General features: G+C 46.2%; 1 long non-coding RNA gene and 1 pseudogene across 2 annotated transcripts in view; one reads left to right on the forward strand and one right to left on the reverse strand.

Annotated features, from left to right (window-relative positions):
* The window catches only part of LOC128097171 (uncharacterized), a 31,225-nt gene that overhangs the window by 507 nt on the left and 7,921 nt on the right, over nucleotides 1-22,797 (forward strand). Inside the window, exon 1 of one of the 2 annotated variants that reach the window (XR_008213799.1) lies at nucleotides 247-362. The exons of the other annotated variant lie outside the window; for it this stretch is intronic. This is a non-coding gene — a long non-coding RNA (uncharacterized LOC128097171). Of the gene's footprint in view, nucleotides 1-246; nucleotides 363-22,797 lie in introns of those variants that run through there. 2 annotated transcript variants of the gene reach the window in all.
* LOC128098042 (uncharacterized) lies at nucleotides 6,276-6,372 on the reverse strand (annotated as a pseudogene).

Below are 22,797 nucleotides of genomic sequence, written 5' to 3' on the forward strand. Positions count from 1 at the left end.
ACACACACACACACACACACACACACAGAGAGAGAGAGAGAGAGAGAGAGAGAGAGAGAGAGAGAGAGAGAGAGAGAGAGAGAGAATGTAAAAGGTAATTTATTAAATGGATGGTATAGGAAAGATTCCAGGTGGTGGGAACAAAGGCAAGCATATGCAAGAAGAAGTCGGGTGGTTTTCGCTACTGCTAAAGATTCAGTGCCCAGGAGAGAGAAAAAAAAAAAACAGAGCTCAGAGCCTCTGGACTCCATCAGCAGTGAGGGGAGCTTGGGGCATTGGAAGAAGGGAATGCTGCAGCCAGACTCATGTTTTAGAAAGATCACACAGGAAGGCTGCTTCCCTAGAGGTGGATCTACAGCCAGGTGAGAGGAGCCGAGTGAGGCTGGGTGGTGGCTTGTGGGTGACAGCACAGAGCGGTCAGGGCTCTGGGAGGCTTGTCCTGCAGGCTTTGTTGTGTGAGGTGAAGGGAAAGGGGAATGAAGAGCAATGATTCTGGTAGGCAGAGGGTGTGTGTGTGTGTGTGTGTGTGTGTGTGTGTGTGTGTGTGTGTGTGTGTGTGTAAGAGAGAGGGAGAGAGAGGAGGGTGTGGGTTCAGGTTGGGAATGTTGGGAATCGACTTTCCACTGGTCTTCTGAATACTACTGTTTAGCATTTGGACACAGATCTGAAGCAGCACCTGCAATGTGGAAAGGCGGTGTAGCCATCAAGTGTTAATTATAACCACAAATGGCATGTGCGCTCCAAGACGCATCCGGAGGACACCACGGGGCGAGGGTTGATGTCACTAGCTTCCCATGTGTTACCTTCATTCGTCTTTAAAATTTTGGGTACAAGCGATGTAATAGAAAGCAAATCTATCTACAAACTGGGCGTTTGTCCTTGAAAGCGTGGTGGTGGGTATCGACATAACAAGGACCACGAGAAGTGGGAAGGCCCCCTGCTTTAATTCGCATTCAGGCGATTAGTTCAAAAAGCAGTGCTGACCGGGCGCTGCAGCAGAAGGTTAGGGGAAAACAGTGGTGTGCACTCTACCATAGCAACAAGGTTGGGGGCGGCTCCATCCACAAAGCTCCAGTGCTCTTAGGAATGTTTGTTCCCATGAGCCCTTGCAACCAAGCAGCAGCGACATTACTTTATGTTGAATAATAGGCAGAAAGCTTTGGGTGCTCAGAAGAAAGGGGTCTTTCTAACAAAGGCAAAGTCCACTTTTCCACGTCTTTTTTTGTGCACTGCCATAAAATTTCCAAAGCCTCTAGTGCTCCACAGAATGTATATATGTTTTAATTTTAAGCTATGGCCTGGAATTTATGCCAGTTCCTTCTAATATGAAATAGAAACCGTTTCTACTTGGGGGTACTTGATGGCGTGGAAATATGCTCAGTGAGCCGGCTCCAGTAGCTGTCAAAACGAAAATGCAGAGAGGCCCCGTGATGGCAGGGCCACGTGAGCTGGAGCCGTCTAGTTGCCGTGACACCTGCCCTGGCAGTCCACACTTGCCGCATCTCTCATTTAATGCGGCTTTGTGGGGAGGGGCTGGTAATGCCTAATGCCACTTACAATAGGGTTCCGATGCGTGACAGAAACGACCCTAGACAGAGCTGTCTCAGCAGGCATGTCTCTGATGGGGAGGTGACACAGGGAAGCCACGGTGGCCACTGCTCCTTCCAGGCAGCGCTAATGTGACGATGTGAAGCCAGCCCTGACTTAACGTCTGGTCCACCGTTTCCAAAGGGATAGTCAGAGGCGCAGTGGCCTGGAGCGCTCTGTCCGATTTCCTGTGTGTGGATTCCTAAGCCCCTTCCGCCACTCTAACCCGGGGAGGAGGGAGTATAGCCCCAGCTTTTGGTTGGAGTAGTCTCCGGGCTCATTTATTACACTCTTTAGACCAGCACTCCTTAACCACTTGACTATTTCTTTAGACAAACGTATTGTGTTATCAATAAAGTATTGGCTGGGCAATGGTGGCTCACACCTTCAATCCCAGCACTTAGGAGGCAGAGGCAAGTGGATCTCTGTGAGTTCGAGGCCAGCCTCATCTACAGAGAGAGCTCCAGGACAGCCAAGGCTACGTAGAGAGACCCTGTCTCAAAAAAAAAAACAAAAAAAGAAAAAAAAGTATAGAAGTTTCTTAAAGGATTCCATTTTTTTGTGTGTGTCAATTAAAACAGATTAAATTTTATCTTAAAACCTCACGTGCAGAGGTTCTGATAGACATTTTCGAGTAGAAGAGAGAAGGGTTTGATCTTGCAGTTGTTCTAATAGAAATTGAGCACCGTTCACAACCTCTCTTTGTCTTTGTTAGCACTGTGTGACACACTTAATGCTACTGTTTCTTGTTTTACTCAAGTAAAGGAGGAAGAGACAGATCGACTCTGACTATAACAATGAGTTGTTTCTATGGTGTCACTCTTTGCAGAAGAAAAACAGTATGGGAAATGGAAACCTACTATCTCCAACCTTACATGCATCCTCTGGGGGTGCATTCCCTGGTGCACTAGTCAGCTTTGAATGACTATAATAAAGTGCCTGAGGCAACTGAGTATTCCTTCTTCAAAGTAAAGGGTTATTGGCTCACAGCTCTAGAGGTCCTGCTCCCCAGCTCAGGCAACCCTAACTTTGAGCCTCTGATGAGGTCAGCACATTATGCAAGGTATATCGTGAGCTTGAAAGCAAAACGGGAAAAGAAGAGACCTTGGTCCCACAATCCCCTTCAAGAGCATGGCCCCACTGATCTAAGGACCCCCCCCCCATAGGCTCTAATTCCCCAAGGTTCTACCACCCCTATCAGTGCTACCCTGAGGACCAAACTGTTAACACCTGGACCTTGGGGAACACTATCATATCATAGCACCATCCCCCTTCCATCCTCACTCAGCCCTTGTCCTTCGGGCCACAAGAACTAGCCCAAGCAGTGGACTAGATCATTTCTATGCTGAATCCTGTCATGAGGTTAGACCCTCTCTGAATCACAGGTCTGGGAAGTGTAGAACTCTCAAATGGGGGAGGTACTGCCCCCTAAGTGGGCTTTTGAAAGTGTGTGCAAGCATGTTTAACTATCACTGCAATGGGAGGCAGGTATCACAAATGTTAGAATCACACATGTGATGCATTGTTATGTTTGGCATAACTCTACACAAGGAAGAATTCTTCTATCCTGAATTCCATCGATGCTTGCTGACAAACAGATGGAGCCCAGGACAGAACTATCAGAGCAGATTCTGGTCCTGCATCAGCTCTTCCTCATTGCTTTCATGTGATGAATGGATGGGAACGCTGCCCAGTCACCGCAACTGTCCCGAGCTTTTATCAGATTGTCTTTTGTGACACTTGATAACCAGGCCATGTGGTTTGGGTGGGTGTGGTGATTTGAAAGAAAATGGCTCCCATAGGCTCATAGGGAGTGGCACTACTAGGAGGTGTGGCCTTGTTGGAGTAGGTGTGGCTTCTTTGGAGGTTTACTTGGGGTAGACTTTGAGGTCTCAGAAGCTTAAGCAAGTTCACTTCCTGCTGCCTGCCAATCTGGATGTAGAACTCTCAACTCCTTCTCCAGCACCATGTCTGCCTGCACACTGCCATGCTTCCTACTATGAAGATGATGGACTAAACCTCTGAAACTGTAAGCCAGCCCCATTTTCCTTTATAAGACTTGCCATGGTCATGGTGTCTCTTCGCAGTAATAAAACCCTAACTAAGACAGTGGGCCTGACCCTACACCAGTTCTGGGGGTGTAACCTAAGCTTACAGTCATCTAATTCCATCCCTATGGCTCAGTGATTAGTTCTTGAGTGGGTACCTGCTTATCTCTCAGTGATAATCAAACCTTGGTTATTAGATAATAATGATGCTAAAAATTTGACAAAGAAAATCTCTGCTTTCAGATCAAATTTAGCCTTGGAGGACAGGAGCTTGAAGCTGGGACTGGCTGTCATCATAAAGACCCTGAAAGCAATGGCAGCCCAGACTGAGAGAACAGTAAAGTGATGTTTACATTATTCAATGCCCAGGATAAGCCTACACCCAGGCTTCAGAGACACCCCAAGAATGCTCACTCTATGAGAAATAGATTCCCTGTGTCTTGTAAGCCAGGTCTTACAACTGAAACAGAAATCCCAACATACCCGTCATGCTCCTGTCTACATTGAAACATGGCTGCATGTTCTCCCCCACTTGACACTGAGGCCCTCACCGTCACTTTCAAAGCCTTCCAGGGTCCTCCCCGCACTAACTGTTAATTTAGCTTTGGTTACCACCCCAAAGGACTTGATGCATGAGTAAAATGAAATAAAATGATGTATGTGAATTGAGTTTGTTGACTCTGTTACCTTACATACCTATGTATCTAAGTTCTTGTGCATTGCTTTCCGACATCTTTATCTAAGATCAGTGTGCAGGCAGTAACATTGCTCACCCAGCTTGGGTTTCACGTTTGTCCCTATTCTAGCTTTGAACCGAAGGGATCTGTTATATTGCTCTTGTGTTCCTAATAATCTCCCCCAGGAGACTGAATTCTGCAATAAAACCCTTTTCAATTCCCTTGCTGGCCCTCAGTACACACGGCAGGTGTTTGTTTGTGTGAGCTTCTCCCTTCTCAGCCCTCTCAAAGGCTGCCCTTTGCTACTATGGGCTTGCTAGCCTGGCAGAATTTCCAGGAAAGTGTACTCCAGTTCTCAAAGGGGCCTCTGAGGGGTTACAGAATATCCTTAGTTTTCAGTCAGAAGCCAATCAAAGAGCACCTATTGTGTGCTGGGGATTTTCTCTAGAGACTCATGTTCTTGTGGTACTCACAGACAAGCAATCATAATGCACCTGCCCTGCTAAGCCTCCGTGTAGGGGAAATGTGGGGTGTGTAGCAGTAAACATGGACTGGTAGGGGCCAGGAAAAGTTCAGAAGAAACATTATTGATGGTGATGCATCAAGGGTAAGGAGGAGGTGGGCAGGAGCTGAGCTTGGAAAGGGGCTCCCAGCCGAAGGGAACCACCAGAGGCAGCAGCTTAGTGTGGTCCACTAGCAGGTGTTTCTGGGGAACTGAGCCCGGTGTGGCTCAGCTGCAGAGAGAGTGGAGAGGAGCTCCCATCTTCAATGCTTTGCCCATGTGTCTTCCAGGTCACAGTCTCCTTTCACGGCCCAATCAGGCGGTGGCTTTCTCTGCCCCTTTGGTGGGTTTCTTGGCTTCACGTGGTATCAGGATGCCAGACCGTGGTGTGTACTGTCTTAGTTTGCTCTTCATTGCGACAGTACATTTATCACAGTGTGATAAACACTATGACCAAAAGCACCTTAGGGAGGAAAGGGTTTATTTCAGCTTATTGTTGTAGCAGCATGAATGGAATTCAGGGCAGGAACTCAAGGCAGGAACGTGGAGGCAGGAAATGAAGCGGAGACCATGGAAGAACATACATACTGTTTTGCTTCCATGGATTTCTCATTTTACTTTCCTATACAGCCCAGGACCACCTGCCCAGGGATGGCACTTACCTCAGTGGGTTGGGCCTTTCCATGTCAATCACTAATTTAAAAAATGCCCGCAGACTTGTCAATATGACAAAGACATTTTCTCAATTGAGGTTCCTTCCTCTGAGATGACCCTAGGTTATGTCATGTTGGAAAACAAAAATACCAAAACACCTAGCCAGCACAGTGAGTTATGAAATGAAGGCTTGCTGTCCTCTCCACTCATCCTCAGCAGTCTGTGATTACCTTGTGGAGGGATGCCAAGCCTGGAGGGTTATGTAAACGGACACACCAAGTGTAGAACCAAGTGTCCATTGACTAGAACCATCTCTAGGATGATTCTGGGTGTTTTCATAGGGGAGAAACCTCCCATGGGAGAAGAAAATCTGAGTGGGGAAGACCAGAAGTGGTACAGGGTAGGGATGGGGTGAGTTTGCCTCTGGCTCATTCATCCAGCTATTACATTACAATTCATAGCAGTAGCAAAACTACAGTTATGAAGTAGCAATGAAAATAATTTTATGATTGGAGGTCACCACAACATAAAGAGCTGTATTAAGGTGTCATAGCATTAGGAAGGTTGAGAACCACTGTTTTAAATTTTTCTACCAGAATCTTCCCCAAGGCAAACCAGAAATAACTTTACATATGAATATCTTTCTTAAAGCTTCAAATTTAATCTTCAAATTTGTACAAAATTTGTATTGTTCCATAATTCGTTCATGGTTTACTTAATAAAACTGGTTTTATATTATTTGCCCTTGAATAAAACCTTCACTTCAGAGGAAATTCTACTTTTTTATTTTATAAATAAAGAAATGTTAAAAATAGGGAACACTTCATGAACTCGTCATTACACAGGGGCCATATTAAACTTCTCTGTATTGTCCCCATTTAGTATATGTGCTGCCAAAGTGAGCCTGATATGCTGTATTGAATCATGAGCTTTCTTATTATTCTTGGTAGACTACCTTCTACACATTCCTCATTCAGAAGCAGTGCTTTAGATTTTGTAGATCTGGGTTACTCAGCATGTAACCTTGAATGGATCCAGTCCCTTTTCCAAGCCTCGTTTTGTTGATTTTTGTTTGTTTTTCTTTTTTTCATTGTATCTAAACTATGAAGATGGCAGAACCTCCACGGCAGAGTGAGCATGACGATAAAGTGAAATCATATATATGAAGTGGCTGGGCCACGGTAAGCCCTCCAGAAATGCCAACACTTATACTGTCCCTGGGAAGATTTCTGTCAGCTCTGCTCTTCTAGAATTCTGTGATTCTGACTCAGCTGATGGGGAAGGTGACCCCGTGGGACGCTTGCTACCTAAGGGATTTTGAGGATGAACAGGACATGTCACTACTAGGTGATACACAAATGACATTGGGGATGGAAAATGAGCGTATGCAGCAAGGAGATGTGGTGAGGTTGTAGGGCTTTTGAATTTCCATTTCTAGGCCTTTCTGAAATGTAAAACTTGGCAGTCATGTGATGCTCACAGTGTCCTGTCTACTGGGCCCTCTTGTCATATGGCAGATTCAGTGAGTCAGGAGCAGAGAGAGAAAGCCAAGGCCACTTTGTGTGCTGAGAAGTCTGACTGCTGTCCCTCCTCCAAGCTCACCTTCAGTTTCGTAGCCGAAAAGAGCCACGCTTCGGTGACTGCCTGTACTGAGATCTTAGGGGATGCAATAACAGGCATGGGAATTTGGGAATAAATTCCGAATAACCAAGGGATGCCCAGATCATAATTCAGCAGAAAACATTATATATTATTCGAAGCATTAATTTAAAAAAATTAAACTTAGCTTTAACTATTCAGTTACATTCTGGACAGAAATCCTTCTACTAACGAGACAGGAGAAAGGTGTTGTCAATCAATCCATGTGGTGCATTTGCACCGGGATATTTGAGCTTAGGAGTCCAAGTCAGAAGACTAGGGTGGGGCTAAGGCACAAATGACTTTGCAAAAAGTCTCCAGAGGTTCTGGAGTTTCCAGTGCACATACGGAGTTGGCTCTCTTGCAGAAGGACCCTGACCTCCACATGCCATCCACAGCTTGTGCACACCTGCACGTGCAGTGCAGAATAAACCTCGCCTCCTTCCCTGGTGCTCGTTTAGAAGACTGTGTGGCTCAGAGAGAAGATGAGTTGGGTCTCATGACAGAAGGCTAGGTGGTCACCTGGGATGTGACCTTCTCCAAGGGAAAGCATAAGCAGTTAATTAGATAAATGAGTGATGGTATGTTTACCCCCTGGCTGGGATGAATGACTCATACCAATTGGAATTGTCATGTGAATTTGATCCTCGTCTGTGTAAAACACCTTCTTCCTTTGGGAGGCTTATCTGGGAAGATGGACAGCAAAGAAGTAGTTATCTGGGGGATAAAAGATGAGGACTAGGCCTTGTGAGTTCATAATGCCTGTGCACTAAGCTTTGTGGGACACAGAGTCAACTTCATTCTCTGTGTGTCTTCCTCTTTGCGCTCTCTCTCTCTCTCTCTCTCTCTCTCTCTCTCTCTCTCTCTCTCTCTCTCTCTCTCTCTCTCTCTCTCACACACACACACACACACACACACACACACACACAGGTCTCGGTACCCTTCCACCTGAAGCTGGTTGGGAGCCACTGCTCACTTCCTTCTTGCTGGACTTCCATCCCATAACCACCTCCTCAAGACCTTTCATTTCTCTCAACACTGGCTTCTTTAGCTAGGAAATAATAGTGCTACTTAAGCATCTGAGTTTACTTGATACAACCCATAAGGTTATGTCTGGGTCTCTTTGACTGGACTTTGGCCTATCATAGTTGTCCTTCTGATCTTACTCCTTTCCAAGTTATGAGTCTATGTCATGCTGTTCACACTGTCTGCCGGACACCTCGCTGTGTCGCTCCAGAGTCTCTCAGCCCTGTCTATCAGAGCCCTCACATTTGTTTTGCTCCAGGTGCCTTATGGTGACCAGTTTTACAGAAAAACAACTGAGCCCAAGTAGGCACAGCCCAGCAGGGCCTCCTGACGAGCACAGTGGTGGGATTCCTTGGAGCTTCCTTGTTTATTCTGAGGCATGTGACACCGAGGCCCTGTATGGGGATCTCAAATGGTCCTAAAGGTCTATGTATTTAAAACTTGGTCCCAGGGATGGCTCTACTGGGAGGTGGTGTGATCTCTAAGAGTTAGGACCGTTGGGGAGGTCTTTAGGTCATTGGGGCCATGCCCTTGAAGAGTATCATGATACTACAACAGCCTCTTCTTCTCTCCTTTATTTCCTGGTCATGAAATGAATGGTTCTACTCCACCATGTGCTTACCAAGGCCAATAATCAACAGGACCAACTGACCACAGACCCAAAACTCTATCTACAAGCCAAATAAACTTTTTCGTTTTATAAGTTGATTATCTCATATATTTCTTACAGTGACAAGAAGCTAACTTGTCATTAAGTAAATGACAATTATGTAAATATACAATTATGTAGAGAGTTAATGCACTGCTAAGGGCCTTTAAGAAGAGTGAAGTTGGCCGGGCGGTGGTGGCGCACGCCTTTAATCCCAGCACTTCGGGAGGCAGAGCCAGGTGGATCTCTGTGAGTTCGAGGCCAGCCTGGGCTACCAAGTGAGTTCCAGGAAAGGCGCAAAGCTACACAGAGAAACCCTGTCTCGAAAAAACCAAAAAAAAAAAAAAAAAAAAGAAGAGTGAAGTTGATAAAGATAAATCCTTTTTACTTCCTTCCCCTGAACAAATTAACATGGGATGCCTTTCAGAGTCGGCCCCACATGATGAAGCAGTCAGCTGCAATTGAGGCCATGCAGGAGCCAGCTCAGAAATGAACTCTAGGATTTGCTCCTCATCCTTCCTCCTCTCCATCATCCCTGCTTCCCTGGGATGTGCTCCTCAGGGACACAGTAGCACATTAGCTTCCTCACACTCTGTCTCCTGAGGAGCCCAGGTGAAGACACCTGGTGTTGAAAATCCTCACTAGGTTTTTATGTGCAGATGTGTGTCTTTGTTGCCTATTGCTGGGTAACAAATCATGGCCCAACATAATGGAGACCAAGAGTGGGTTAAGAAAATGTTGAAGAAGGGGGTGGGAGGAGGGTGTGTGTGACATGAAGGTGGAAAAGAGATTGGAGGTTATAAGAGGAGACTGGGGGAGGGGACACAAGCGTGGGGAAGATGGCCAAAAGGGAAATCAACTAAAATACACTTGGTTCAGAAACGCTATAATGATATTTAATATCGTGTATGCTAATTTAAAATAAAAAAAACACCAAACACGCATGCCAACAACAAATACTGATTATCTCAGTTTGTATGGATCAAGCTTTACACAGCATCCTAGCTGGGAAGTTCTGGATTAGCCTGTCTCCAGTCACTGTGGTCAAGCTATCATAGGGCGGCTGTCTTCCAAAGGCTTGGACCGGGGCTGGAGTGTGTGCCCGGGAGATGCTCACCCATTGCTTTTCCCATGTGAGGGCTCCCTAGGCTGCTTGTCCTCAGGCAGGGTACTTGTGAGTCATTCCACCCAAGCATTTGGGGAGACAGCGACAGGAGGTCACAGAGCGATGTATACCTTGCATCCAAAGGTGCATGTCATTACAGAAACTTCCATTCAAATCACTCGCAGCAAATCACTGGTTCCTATCTGCAATCACCAGGAGGGGAATTAAGACTGTCTTAAAGAGAGAGATTTCAAAAAGTTATGGCCATATATTTGAAACATTACATCATGTAAAGGGAATTGCTGCTGCCTTACTCAATAAAATTGGATTTCCTAGTGTACCAGATGCAAAGCCATGGGGTGTTGTACAGGCATTAATTTCATTGTCGCAGAAACAGCTGATACAGGATTAGGAGTTTTAAAAGCTCTAATTATTATGAGTAAAGAGGAGAATGCTTGTGGTTTTGAGGTCAGGGAGGGTTGAATGAAGGAGCAGCATTTGAACCAGTTGCCCAGATGATTCTGTTGTGGAGCCAGTGTGGACAAGTTATCAGTCAAGGCTCAGTCCATTTCCATTTTGGGGACTCATGGGTGACTTCAGGGAGGAGGCGATATTTGAGATGAGCTTTGGAAAATGTACAAAATTTTGATAAGCAAATCTTCAGCAGAGGGGAATGCGTTTCCCTCTGATGGAGGGAGAGCAAGAGTCAAGGTCCCCAGTAGGGAGATGTTAATTATTGTCACCATCGATGCTTCCTGTCACGTGGGGAGAATGTTCAGTTGACATGAGTGAGCTTCAGGGTTTTTTTGCGCTGCACAATGTATCGATGGTGGACGCTGTTCTGTCTGATGAGCTTGCTCTGTCATTCATTTAACCCTAGTTCTTCTATGCAGGCTCTAGGGAAGGTGCCAATCAAGTTCCCTGCCCCCTGGGTTGTGGACTGGTGACTACATGACCCACGGCAGACTATTATACCCAATCAGATGTTCTGGGATTTTACTTATAGAAGATGAAATTGGAAATTCTCTTTCTTTTGGAGCACCGCTGGGGTTCTTCAGCCTATGGCTGCCTGCCTGGGATGTGCCCTCTGCACAAATAAAGCCCATTTTAAAGCATGGGAAGATGAGTGCAATAAACCGATGGTTTCAGCTGAGTTCCCAGAAGCTGCTTTCCCCCTTGACTTCCCAGTCTCCTGAACCAGTGAACTTCCTAATAATTTACATCATATAACTACTTGAGCTGACATTTCTGACCCTTAATGATGGAAAGGCCACATGTGACCTTTGAATGCTGAATGAGAATCCAACCCTGTCATTATAAAGTTACTGGTCTTGTCTCCCACTGCCTCTTTTAACTCAGATTGTGGGACTGGTTTTCCTCAGTGACTGTCTGAAAACCTCAAGGAGTTTGATGAGTTCCCTGGTTACTACTGAATGGTATGAAGAACCTCAATCCGGTCATAAAATGCTCAGTACCCGCTTTGCTGCGCAGCTGGGGTGTCACACCTCCTCCAGCTTGGGTATGCTGCAGGCAGGGAGGGGCGGGGCCATTTTCTCCTTCACTTTCCTGTCAAGTTATCTCCCTTCCCACCATCCTGGTGGCTGAACTTTTACGTCTCTGGGGTGGAGTCAGGGAGAGGGGGCCAAGCCCCAGGGCTCACCTGGATAAGTCCACTTGGTCTCTTAGCTTGACAGGGGTTCAAGGTGTACAACCAGGGGCAAGTGCCTTCACCCTTGGAGGTACCCCTGTCTCTGTGGCAGATCAATCACTCCTCTTCCTTCAACAAAGATCAACGAACCTCTATTCCAGATGCTCCTTCCTCGGGCCTAGGAAATCCAGCCACACCTTCAGCTTCTCTCCCCTGTGGGTACTCTTTTTGAGTTCAGTACTAACTTTCTCCTCTGGGAGATCCAGATCTGGTCTGAAAAATACTTGCATCATTTTTGCCCTTCAAGCCAGAGGAGACTGCAGTCTTCACTCCACTGCTGCATCAGCTGTCAGATAGAATTGTACCATTATACAGCAGAGGCACGCCCTGGACCTCTCCGGGAGTGGGATGTGGGGGAGTGGGATGTGGGGGAGTGGGATGTGGGGGAGTGGGATGTGGGGAAGGGATCCTCCACGTCTGACCTTATCCCAGGTGTGGGGATGGCAAGGGAACTCTAATACTGCATCAACAGCTCACTGAAAAACCTCCTATTTTCCCTGAAGGCTTGCCACAAAGAGCCAGACTGGGACCTCCTTTTGGGGAAATGGCGCAACCCTCCTCAGCAACCCTTCCATCACTGTTACTTTCACTGAGGAGGACCATCTCAGAGTTCCACATCTGCTATGGTACCTCCTTTGGAATGTAGTTTTCACAGTATTTGAACCTCTGCAGAAATTTCACTTAACACACTGTTTCATAACTTGCTGTTTGGTCACCATGAGGATCCAGACAGACAGACAAATAAGGCAACAAACAAATGCAGAAATACTAATGTAATGGGAGAAACCATACTAGCTTATGATCGTTAGGTTGAGGGAAAAAGAAGGTCTGGGCTTGCTCAAAACAGAGATTTCAGGTGGCTGTGATGAGTCAGCTGGGAGACCGGAAAGGGTTGAGGCAGGGGCATTGTGCTCGTTCAGGTGATTGAAGATCAGGCCCCAGCATGAACAAGGACCACTCTGTGTGTCAAGGACATGTCTCATCCCCATTGTGAGTATACTTTCCTAGTCTTTGAGTTTCAGCTGTACCCTTTAGGTCCCCGACATGAGTAGATCAGATGCAATGTTTCACTGTTGTGAATTGTCTTGGAACTTCACACAAGAACTTTAAGAATTGCAGCATGAAGGTGGAGCAAAGCATTGGCAAAAGTCAAGGCTATCCCCAGAGCACACCTGTTCATCTTATGAAGTAGAGAATGGTGTCATGTATGATTTCATTGGAAGAAAGAGAAGATTCTGTTTCCATATATCATCCAAAAACCACTGAACCAGAAATCCTCCTGCCTCTGCCTCCAGTGCTGAGTTTAAAGGTGTGCACTACCACACTTACCACAGAGCAATTATTAACACAGAGTATTATTAACTTTGGGTGCAAAAGTTAGAATGTATGAGATATTTTCATCATGATGTTGCCTCACCACCCGCTACCACTGTGATTGCTTCCGAACACCACCAGTGTCTCTTACAGTGCAGCGGTTTTCAGACAGTAACTCTAATACTCACAATACCCAGCAAGAGAGTTAATAGTATTCTGATGTCACTAGGACTCTGAGAGATGAAGTGACTTGCCCAAGGTTCACAGTCAACATTTAAACTGTGGGTAGATAGTTTAATATTGACTCCTAAGACCATGCTGACTAGATCTCATGTAGACAGATGACATGGTGTGCATTTTCTGGAAGTAGAGATTGTCATGGGAAAGGGGGTCATGTGGCATTCTCTGAAGAGTGTGGCTGTACAGGTAGATAAAGGGGGTGCTGTACATCTTCTCTCTGTGTCCAGAATGGGCTTCCCCAGATACCACACTGTAATGGTTTCTGTGGTGTCAGTGGAGTGTGTTCAGCCTGTGAAGGTCAATATGTTCAAATGGCTTAAATGGGGATTGCCATGCCAGCTATCATATGCCCAACCCCTGAAATCCGGAGCAAGTCTTTATTTCAGAAATGAGTAGCTGTTCCTTTCGACTGCCTCTATCTGGGGTCTCAGAGAAAACTCCTTGAACTACAAGTTGACCTCCTCAAGACATTGTTCAAGGATAAAACTTTGTTCCTAGAGGGGATCAAAGTCCCTCTCAAGATATTCCCTGGGGATGGCTCTTCACTGGCCAGGGCTGAGAAGTCAGTGCCAGCTTGACTGGAGCCAGGGGAGAGTGCTGGCTGGGTGGATTATGACCAGATGCTCCCAGAAGCCTATTGCCAAGTGTACAAAAACAGGCTTCCTGCTGAGCCGCTCTTGAGTTCCAGCCACCTGAGGGTCTCATTAGCGGTGCACACTAATGTGCTTCTTTAGGGACGGAGAGGTCCTCCGGGATGTGGAGGCTGCAGCGAGACTGGAAGAGCTGGTGGAGTTTTCCAGCTTTCACAGCCTACAGTTTGAGGACCCCTTCCTCCCAGAGTCATCTTAACAGTTTGTGTTCAGTGTTTTGTTTTGTTTTCTGGAAGCCCTGACAAGAAGACATTTTGACTTCATCATTAAGAGTGTAGACCCAGACATAAGTGTGTTAGAGAGAAAAGTGAATAGAGACAGGCTGAGAGAGAACACTCGGCCCGACAACAAGGAAGCCAACCAAATAAATGTGCTACTTAGAAAGAGTCCTGTCAGCAGTTTCCACCCCTGAAATACATCAAGCTGTCAGGGAGGCAGGCAGGCTCCCCACAGGTAAAGCCTTTGGGGCCCCTCTCCACCCTGCTTGCCCTTTCCCTGCATACCAGCCTGAGGAGGTTTTAAAGACATACCCCTTTGAAAGTGTTATCCCAGGGCTCGGCTCCATTTATTGCTGGGGGTGGAGTTCATTGCCTCCTTCAGCATCCTAGCCTGAGGACCAGTCAAGTCGGGCTATAGGAGATTGCTGCATGGTTTTCCATCTGAGATGGCCACTCCATCCTGAGCTTTAAGGTGAAACCCCACGATTGACTCTGGGTGAGACATCTGCTCTGGCCATGAAGGGCCAAGACACACTGGCTCCTCAGGGGCACAGTTTGAGAAGGAGGTGTGAGAGGGTGGTGATGCACTATATAATACTGGGGGTGGGAACTTAGGCCTTTTTAGCTAGCAAGCAGAACTAGGAAAATAAAAAACTAAACAACAGCACAGAGTAGTATCTTGGGGTGGGTTGTCCACCCGTTCAAGGAAAAAAGTATGTGTGACAAGCAGGGCCATTGCCCGTGAGAAGAATCCAGCCCTGGGGTGGAAGTAAAGCACATGGAGATGGGCCTGTCTCTCAACAGATATTCATTGAGGACTGCCACACATCTGGCTCTTGAAGGTGGCCCTCCTGGAGATACCACTTGTGGATGAGACGGCACAGGTGGGAACTGTTGGAGCTAGATGTCAAATTCAGTCTCTTCTCCACCAAAGTGGACTTCAGAATCACTTGTCCAATCTGATTTTTAGAAAAAGACACCCAAGAATAAGCTAGTATGTATGTGTGTGTGTGTGCCTGTGCACACATGCGAGTGTGCTCACATACACACACACATGCTCATTGACATGCATACAGGATCGAGAATTCCAGGCAGATAGAACCATGAACATAGGGCTCTACTCTTGCTCAGAAAGTGTCTGTTTCACAATTATTCTAGTCTACATAGTACACTGAGCATATTAAGACAACCCAATAACGCAAGCTAAAGTAAGAAGTTTGCTGTTTTGAAAAAGTAAACATGAGCTAAAACACAACCTAATGGGTTGGTGTAGGCAAGCGTACACCATTTCTCTTATTGACACTTTTCTTATGCCTCCTGTTCCTCTTCAACTGTCTTGGGCATGTAGGAAATTCCCTTTTCTTCTTAATGTATGAAATAGGGAGATGCCTGGTGACAATTTGCAATACATCTCAACAACTCATAAGTCTAGGAAGTGATGATGTAACAGAATCATGTGAGGACACTGAAATTCTTACTTTCCCTTGTGGAATTCTGCCAACATTTCGTTTTTTGTGATTCTACAGAAATAATACAAAACAAACTTGGAATTGTCCCTCTGTGCAGAGAAGTTGACACTTATGTCCATCTAGATGTTATCACATGCAAAATACTTTCTCATGGTTTGAGATTAGAAGGAAGTAAAAGAGTTGACTCCTCATAATTTTTCAAAAGTTCTGGGGTTGTAGGGAAATGCAAGAGGTAAGTATAGTCTTTAAGGCACCATGTGAAGGGGAATTTGTGGAGGATCTGGGGAACTGGATCTCATATTAGTAATGGAGTTTTGGGGTCCACATGGCAATGGAGGTGTTAAGGCAGTGAGGCCAATGCTGACCCAGTACTCCCCCATCTTTGAGAACGTGGGTGGAGCTGAGCAATGAGAAGGGCTAAGTGCAAGGAGTGCTCCATGGAGTCCCGAACCTCTTGGCACAAGCCCCGCTTTCATGGGCTCCCGAGGCCAGTTGCTAAGAATCTCCGAAGTCCTTCAAGACTTTTGTCTCCTCTCCTGCCAGGCACCCATCCCTGCCTCAATGCTCTGGCTCAGGAGCCTTCAGGAGCATAGCCTCTTGAACCACCTACCCTCCTCCATCCTACTTCCTACCTGGCTTCTGAGTTAGGAGTTCCTTTGTTAACTGGAAAGAAAGACCCTAGGAAACAGCTGAAATCCAGCCCGTGCTTGGTACAGCCAGTCCTGCAGCCCTGGGCACAGACACAGGCAGCAGTCCACATTCTCCTGTGCCTTTTGTTGGGAAACACTGGCTTAACCAAGAAATAGTATTCTTTGACGAGCTGGGAGAGCCCCCACCTTCTCCCACCCCCAGAACTTCACAGCAAGAAGTCTCCGTAAATGGAAAAGCAGCGTTTTTGAAAGGCTGGGTGGTCTGGAGGGATGAGATCCAGAGTGGGAATCTTATTTTTATCTGATTATAACCCCCCAAACTGTTTCAATAACATTCAACTCCCTGCTTAGTTGGTACCCATACATAGACAGGCCTCAGAGAGGGATGTGTGAAACCCTGAAAATATACATAAAGTGTGTATGTGCGCACGTGCACGTGTGTGCGTGTGTGTGTGTGTGTGTGTGTGTGTGTGTGTGTGTGTGTGTGTATTTTCCAGGGGGGAGTGGAAACAGCATCTTCCTCTAAATTCTCAAAGGAGAATTCACTCCCCAACACCCCTACTGGCACCAAAGTTAAAGACCACTGATGCAAAGGGAGTGAATCATGAGTATATTTATTTCCATTTTTGCTCCCACTTATTTTATCTGATGTAAAGAAGTTGAGTCTGATTAACATGATGGTTTCATAAATACTGTAGTCGTCTGGGCATCTTTTCTCCGAAACTTCCCAGATGGGTAGAGCTGGGAAAATGCATCACAATGACACGGAGTGGGGCTGTGTGCGATGGGATGATCATCTACACACGTGCTCCAGGACTGGCAAAGGTGGCAGGTGAATGCTCGTCCTTGGCTTCATCACCATGTCTCACTTGGAACATGCAGACGGGACTTGAGAGCTCCAAGTCGCCTGCTTCAGAGGGGACTGGTGAGACTGGCCTATTAGAAGAACATGGGAAGGGCCCCCAAACAGCTTCACTGTGGGGGCTTCCACAGCCCAGCCTCCGCCTGAGTATGTGTGTGTGTGCACGCGCGCGCACGCGCGCACGGGCTCACACACTCAGGCACAGGTGAGTGCATGTGTGCACATGCGTGGTGGAGGCCAGAGGTGAGCATCGGCATCTTCCTTAGTTCCTTTCCACTTACTTATCTGAAACTGTTTCTCACTGAACCCAGAACTCACTAGACTGCCTGGCCAACAAACCCTGGGGTCAGCCTGCCTCCCTGCGACACATCATGCCCTTTCACTGGGTTTTTGTGAGTGCTTGTCCCCCGGCCCTCCCCTGATCATGTACATGTTCATGTCTTTCACTTTTTCACTGAAACAACACAGCAATGCGTAATTCAAGATGACTGTAGTTTTCAAAACTCCATTCGTCCTCACAAATATTGGAAAAAAGGGATCAGTCTGGCACTTGGTTCCTTTCAGCACAGTTAAGCTCACTCCTCCCCAGCCTCATGTTTTCATCCAGGGAGTGGTCGTCATTAGTGAAGATCAGAGGCGGGGAAACTGCAGAATTCCAGTTTGTACACGGGGTTTCTCCAGGGTGAGACAGGAAACGGGAAAAGACAACAGATTCTTTGAATAAGTCAGAAAGGAAGGTGGTGGAAAGGAACTGTGGCTGAGGCCTGGGGAGAAGCGAAGGATCACTCCCAGCCCCTGGTGACTGGGTACTACGGCTTGAAAGAGAAATGTCCCCCAAAGGCATGAACATTTGCACACTTGGTCCTGGTTGGCGGTGCTGTTTGGGGGAGTGATGGGACCTTTAGGAGGTGGGGCCTTGCTGGAGGAAGTGTGGGCGTGGGCTTTGAGAGGAAGTGTCCTCGCCCCACTTACAGTTTGCTCTCCCTGCTACGCCTTTGCTGTTGACAAAGTGATCCTCAAGCTCTCTGCTCCAGCTGCCTGCTGCCATGCCTCCCCTTCATTCTGAACTCTCCCTCTGGAAATACAAACTCAAATAAACTCTTTCTTCTATAAATTGCCTTGGTTATGGTGTTTGATCATAACAAAAAGTAACTAATGCACGGTGGCACACAGAAGACTTTCCATCACCGAGACCCATTTTTGATATGTTGCCTTATTATGATGGTTAGCTTTAATTGTCAGTCGAACACAGTCTAGGACAGCCTGAGAAGAGAATCTCAGTCAGGGATTACCTATCTTAGGTTGGCTTATAAGTATATCTAGGGGGTGCTTTTTACATTTATTTCATATGTCTAAATGTTTTGCCTGAATGTACAGACCACATTGTGCCCATGGAGGCCAGCAAAAGGTATTGAATTCCTTGCAACTAGGGTTACAGACAGTTGTTAGCTGCCACGTAGGTGCTGGGAGTCAAATCTGGGCCTTCTGGAAGAGCAATAAGTGTGTCTAACCACTGAATCATTTCACAATCTCCTAGAGAAGTTTTTTTTTAATTGATTGATGTGGGAAGATGCAGCCCACTGTGAACAGCACCATTCCCTAGGCAGGGGTCCTGACTGGTCTAAGACTGGAGAAGTCTAGCCGAGGGCAATCGAGCGAGCAGGCAAACATATGTGTCCTTATTTCCCTGGTTTCGACTGTGGCTAGCCGTTTGAAGTTCCTTCCTTGACTTCCTTACAAGGATGGGCTCTGCTGGAATTCTGAGTTGAAATAAACCCCTTTCTCTCCTAGGTAGCTTCTCACCAGGGTATTTTATCACCACAACAGAAATAAAACTAAAACAGTCAGGATCCAGGTGCACAGTTTCTTGTGCAACTTCACATGAGAGTCTGAGACTCCAAGGAGAGGGCTTAGCTAGAGATTCAATTTAGGAGTCAGCAAAACATAGCTTGGAAATTAGAGAAAGGGATTCTCAGAGCAGAGAACACAACAATGCCATGTATCTCAGGTAGTCAAGGCTTGGGACTCAGCAACACACACACACACACACACACACACACACACACACACACACACACACACACACAATTCTAACTAAAAATATAAATGCTTGGTAGATTGTTACTATGTAATATATGTAATAGCTGAGTCTTTGTCTCTCTTCCATATGATAAACTCCTCTTTGTGTTGTGCAGATCAGGTCTTAACAGCAGTTTATCTCTATGTTTTGACTATATGTACACTAATACTATTATTGCTATTGTTGTTTTTATTTTAAATATAAACTCTTTGGAGAAAATTGTTTCCTTTCCCAGCAGTATTCATTAATATAATCCTAGGCAGGCCCTCTGTACATCTGCTATTCTTGGCTTTGTCTTTTTCCCTAAAGTTATGTTGACTACAGGAAAACTATAAAACTGAACAGGACAGATCACATCAACAGAACTCATGTGACTAATGACTGACTACTGGTAAGAACATGTGACTAATGGGATGATGGGTAATACCAGGGAGGCTAGTTACACCATTGTGACCTTAGACACATGTGCTAGATGTCCACCCATGAATGAAATGCAGGTCACCTTCATCCCACATGAGGTTGGTTCAACTGTGTTTTGGGAGAGATATTGAGAATGAAGTGCATGTATAATATACTGTATAGTACAAAATCAGGTATTATATTCGTTACTTGTTATCTTGCTAAAGTATGTGTTTGTCAAGTATACAGGTTAGGTAAAAATACCAATGGGACTATAGAGCATGGATTAACTAGTCCTGTCTGCAAAGAACATTGCACGAGATTTTTTTTTTTTTTTCTTTTTCGAGACAGGGTTTCTCTGTGTAGCTTTGCGCCTTTCCTGGAACTCGCTTTGGAGACCAGGCTGGCCTCGAACTCACAGAGATCCGCCTGGCTCTGCCTCCCGAGTGCTGGGATTAAAGGCGTGCGCCACCACCGCCCGGCGCGCACGAGATTTTTATTAGTCAATAGGACCAGGCTGCTTAAGAGTCCCATTCAATTGTCTAATAAGTGGACAGGATAAAGATTGAGTTGACACGTGTGAAGTACCCACAAGGGACTAAGAGAACAAATAGCAAAGGAAAACAGAGCAAAGATCTATGGCTGACTTTCCACATTCATGATGTTTAGACAGCTAGTGAGAAGATTCTTATCTCTCACCATATGTAGGGATTAAAGGAGGGTGCTGCCTGGCCCTCAGGAAGTGATTTGCCGAAGGACATGCTGTTCTCATACCCTACCCTTTGGTAGTGTTGGGCCACTGGTTGTCACTTCCTAGGGCCTCAACATCAGCTGATCCCCTTGTTATTTTGGTTCATGACCAGCAGACTGCATGCCAAGGCAATTTGCCTTCCTGTATGAATTCCACAAGAGAAGCTACTCTCTGGCATGCGGACATGAATATTTCACCTTGACCAGGTGTGTTGTCTTTCCGTGTAATTAACAGTGTAGCATTGTAGCTTATTTGCCAGTCTCTCAAGAGACGGCTAATTGGAACAGCTTGCATTCCCTATGTAAATCTCCCCTTCCAGAAGGTGAACAGTCCTGGGTTCTACAGAAGCTCTGTGCTCAGAGAGCCCCACATGAGCCACAGCCGACCTCAATGGGATGTTCTGTTTTGATTGTTTTGGGTTTCTTTGTTTCTGTTTCAAAGAAATGCCGTGTATGGTTTCTCAGGTCAGATGCCCTTGTTCCTTGCGGCAGTGTGACTGCCAAATGTTTCACGAAATTACCTGTAACTCCTTTAGGTCCTTAAACCGGAAAAGGGGCCTCCTGAGGCCATGAGGCTCGAACTTTAGGCTCACCCAGAACACTTGGGAAAATTCCTATCTCAGATTTCCCCCTAGAGACCCTGCCTCAGTAGATCCAGGCGGGAGCCACAGGCTGCATTGTGAGCATCATCTAGTCAGATACACATCGTCAGTGGACCACAATGAGTGCTTAGACTGTAGTTCTCGCTCATGCATGATGTTGGCACTCTAGCGAGGGATATTTTTCCTTCCTAAGAGCCACAGGTTCCTCTGCCGACAGGGAAATTTTGATGGCCTCAAAGGAAGAGAAGTCAGAAAAAAAAAAAATGAAGCCAGTGAGGACTAATGCTGGAGAGGAACGCCCCCAGGGGACAGTTGAAATCGGGCCTGTCCTTCCTGACACAGCCATTCCTGCAGCCATTTGAATGGAGAAGATCCAGGGAGAGAACGGCGACAAAGAAATGGTGATGGCCCTAGAAAGGGCTGGAAGACTTTCTGCAGAAAGACGAGCCGGAGGGACCATCTCCCGCCATGGAGTGAGACAATTTAGCCTGCCTGACATGTTAGCTCTTTTGCACAGAGGCATGCTGCGCGGTTAAAGGGTTATTTAATTTGGCAAAGGACAGAGACTCCCTGGAGCTATCTCAGATCATCACTGCATGTGCTGCATTACAAATGTGTGTGTGACAAGAGGGTTTCTTTCTCTTGTCTTAGAGACTAACATAGTGATGCTTCTCTTCCATATCTAGTGCTGGGAATGACTATTAACTAAAACGTGGCCTTCTAGTCCAGAGAATCATGGACGACTAGAACTATTGCCCAGTCTGGCTGGGTTCTTCCTTAATTTTAAGATGTAGAATCTGAGTTAGAGGAAGGATGTGTGATTCACCAAAGTGAGTGTCTTAGGGCAAAGGCTGGGACTGAAAGTAGGTCTCCTGATGTCAGTGCCCAATACTCACTGCCCAGATCCCCAAGAGCCCTTCTGAATCAGCAGAGCTGCTCAGATGTGATGGTTGGATAACTTTCTAGATGTATTTTATCACTGAATAACAGATGGCTGCTTTGCATTTGACTTTTCCCACTTCAGATAATTCCTCACTGCCTTATGCAATCCATTTGAGAACATGTGTGCATGTGTGTGTGTGTGTGTGTGTGTGTGTGTGTGTGTGTGTGCATCTGTGCCTGTGTCTGTTTTCTGTTGTTATTCTTACCAGTGATCCTTGCTAGGCAGTGTTTCTCCTAAACTAAGTACAATTACCATCTGGTGATTCAAAGATAGCAATGGAATTTCCGACAAAAACTTCGTATCTACGCCAGGTGGACTGGAAAATTCTCAGGACCTGGAAGAGAAGTCTTTGGATCATGATGTCTAATACTTTCTGCTGCAGATGAGGAAAACAAGAGAACATTTGCTGGGTGTCTTGTGGTAGCCTAGGGAGCCAGGAAGAGCCCCTTGTACATACAGAATATGCATGGATATGTCCGTGTGGCACATTCTTGCAGCAGAAACTAGGAAGCATCAGGACACAAGAGACTGGCAAAGTGGCAGACACACAGCCCTGCCACCATCCATGAATGGGTCTTCCATTACGCCTCCCCTTGGTGCCCTATGCTAACGTGGCTCCCCACACAAAGGAGGCTCTCTCCATCAATATGTGTCTTAGTCACTGTTCTATTGCTGTGAAGAGACACCGTGACCAAGACAACTTCTATAAAAAAAAGTATTTAACTGGGGACTTGCTTACAGTTTCAGTGGTTTGGTCCATTACCATCATGGCAGTAGATGAAAGCTACATCAGGATGCACAGGCAGAGAGAGAGAAACTTGGCCTGGCATGAGCTTTAGAAACCTCAAAGCCCAGCCCCAAGAGACATGCCTCTTCCAACAAGCCCTCACCTCCTAATCCTTGTAATCCTTTCAAACAGTTCCACTCTCTGGTGACCAAGCATTCAAATATGTGAGCCTATGGGGGCCGTTCTCATCCACACTTCCACAGTATAATAGTGCCATAACCAGCCTCTTGCTTCAGTCA

Source organism: Peromyscus californicus, unplaced genomic scaffold (genome assembly GCF_007827085.1).
Source record: "Peromyscus californicus insignis strain IS unplaced genomic scaffold, ASM782708v3 Scaffold_5__1_contigs__length_169319896, whole genome shotgun sequence".
In the NCBI taxonomy this organism is placed as follows: domain Eukaryota; kingdom Metazoa; phylum Chordata; class Mammalia; order Rodentia; family Cricetidae; genus Peromyscus; species Peromyscus californicus.